This window comes from Hyla sarda, unplaced genomic scaffold, assembly GCF_029499605.1.
Source record: "Hyla sarda isolate aHylSar1 unplaced genomic scaffold, aHylSar1.hap1 scaffold_680, whole genome shotgun sequence".
Taxonomy (NCBI): domain Eukaryota; kingdom Metazoa; phylum Chordata; class Amphibia; order Anura; family Hylidae; genus Hyla; species Hyla sarda.
The window spans coordinates 135,001-137,500 of NW_026610698.1; the positions used below are offsets into that span (position 1 = coordinate 135,001).

The following is a 2,500-nucleotide window of genomic DNA, read 5'->3' on the forward strand; positions in this document are numbered from 1 at the left end:
CCACAGGGGGGGGGGAGGGAAATGATATCTGGGGCCACAGGGGGGGAGGGGGAGGGAAATGATATCTGGGGCCACAGGGGGGGAGGGAAATTATATCTGGGGCCACAGGGGGGGGGGGGGAGGAAATTATATCTGGGGCCACAGGGAGGGGGGGGAGGGAAATGATATCTGGGGCCACAGGGGGGGAGGGAAATGATATCTGGGGCCACAGGGGGGGGGGAGGAAATTATATCTGGGGCCACAGGGAGGGGGGGGGGGGGAAATGATATCTGGGGCCACAGGGCTGGGGGGGTGGTGGGTGATATCTGGGGCCACAGGGAGGGGGGGGAAAATTATATACGGGGCTCGGGATCTCTGCACTCGGGGTGATGGGGCTCGGGATCTCTGCACTCGGGGTGACGGGGCTCGGGATCTCTGCACTCGGGGTGATGGGGCTCGGGATCCCTGCACTAGGGGTGATGGGGCTCGGGATCTCTGCACTCGGGGTGACGGGGCTCGGGATCTCTGCACTCGGGGTGACGGGGCTCGGGATCTCTGCACTCGGGGTGACGGGGCTCGGGATCCCTGCACTCGGACTGACGGGGCTCGGGATCTCTGCACTCGGGGTGACGGGGCTCGGGATCCCTGCACTCGGGGTGACGGGGCTCGGGATCTCTGCACTCGGGGTGACGGGGCTCGGGATCTCTGCACTCGGGGTGACGGGGCTCGGGATCTCTGCACTCGGGGTGACGGGGCTCGGGATCTCTGCACTCGGGGTGACGGGGCTCGGGATCTCTGCACTCGGGGTGATGGGGCTCGGGATCTCTGCACTCGGGGTGACGGGGCTCGGGATCTCTGCACTCGGGGTGACGGGGCTCGGGATCCCTGCACTCGGGGTGACGGGGCTCAGGATCCCTGCACTCGGGGTGACGGGGCTCGGGATCCCTGCACTCGGGGTGATGGGGCTCGGGATCCCTGCACTCGGGGGGGCGGGGCTCGGGATCCCTGCACTCGGGGTGACGGGGCTCGGGATCCCTGCACTCGGGGTGATGGGGCTCGGGATCCCTGCACTCGGGGTGATGGGGCTCGGGATCTCTGCACTCGGGGTGATGGGGCTCGGGATCCCTGCACTCGGGGTGACGGGGCTCGGGATCCCTGCACTCGGGGTGACGGGGCTCGGGATCCCTGCACTCGGGGTGACGGGGCTCGGGATCCCTGCACTCGGGGTGATGGGGCTCGGGATCCCTGCACTCGGGGTGACGGGGCTCGGGATCCCTGCACTAGGGGTGACGGGGCTCGGGATCCCTGCACTCGGGGTGATGGGGCTCGGGATCCCTGCACTCGGGGTGATGGGGCTCGGGATCCCTGCACTCGGGGTGACGGGGCTCGGGATCCCTGCACTCGGGGTGACGGGGCTCGGGATCCCTGCACTCGGGGTGACGGGGCTCGGGATCCCTGCACTCGGTGGCCCCTGTATGTGGGGAGGACAGTGACGCAGGACTCGGGGTAAACAATAACGCTCTTTAATAATTTCAGCTTTTATAATGCACAGTATAGTATACAGCAGTATATACACATTATCACACGTGCTGCCTGGATGAGGTTGTGCCAAACAGAACCAAAATCAGGGTGTAGTTCTCCAGGTGACCACTAGATGTCCTGCAAGACAAGAAGATTAACATGAAAAAGTATTCGTACCATCGCCCCTAAACCATCTGGGGCCCCTGTCCCTGCCCCCCCCCCCCCCCCCCGCTGCCTTCTTTCATACACAGCGCCCCCCTGTCCACAGGCCATATGTTGTACTGCAGCTCTGCTCAACTGAAGTGAATTGGACTGAGCTGCAATACTCGGCACAACCTTCAGACAGACAGGGGGGGGGAGCTGTTTTTGGTAGAAGACAACCTTATTGTTCTGTAATAGAGTTATAGAGCCGGGGGCGGATCCTGAGGATGCACTAATGGGGTCTATATCAGATGTCACCCAGCTGGGCGGAGCCGGGGGCGGATCCTGAGGAAGTACTAATGGGGTCTATATCAGATGTCACCCAGATGGGCGGAGCCGGGGCGGGATCCTGAGGATGCACTAATGGGGTCTATATCAGATGTCACCCAGATGGGCGGAGCCGGGGGCGGATCCTGAGGAAGTACTAATGGGGTCTATATCAGATGTCACCCAGATGGGCGGAGCCGGGGCGGATCCTGAGGATGCACTAATGGGGTCTATATCAGATGTCACCCAGCTGGGCGGATCCTGAGGATGCACTAATGGGGTCTATATTAGATGTCACCCAGATGGGTGGAGCTGGGGGCGGATCCTGAGGATGCACTAATGGGGTCTATATCAGATGTCACCCAGCTGGGCGGAGCCGGGGGCGGATCCTGAGGACGCACTAATGGGGTCTATATCAGATGTCACCCAGATGGGCGGAGCCGGGGGCAGATCCTGAGGATGCACTAATGGGGTCTATATCTGATGTCACCCAGATGGGCGGAGCCGGGGGCGGATTCTGAGGAAGTACTAA

At 62.8% G+C, this 2,500-nt stretch overlaps 1 protein-coding gene across 2 annotated transcripts in view; it reads right to left on the reverse strand.

Moving 5' to 3' along the window:
- Nucleotides 1-1,502: 1,502 nt before the first annotated feature.
- The window catches only part of CD2 (CD2 molecule), a 35,584-nt gene continuing 34,586 nt past the window's right edge, over nucleotides 1,503-2,500 (reverse strand). For both annotated transcript variants that reach the window (XM_056554351.1, XM_056554350.1), the window contains exon 5: nucleotides 1,503-1,638. The gene's annotated coding sequence lies outside the window, so the exon portion shown is untranslated. The remainder of the gene's footprint in view (nucleotides 1,639-2,500) is intronic.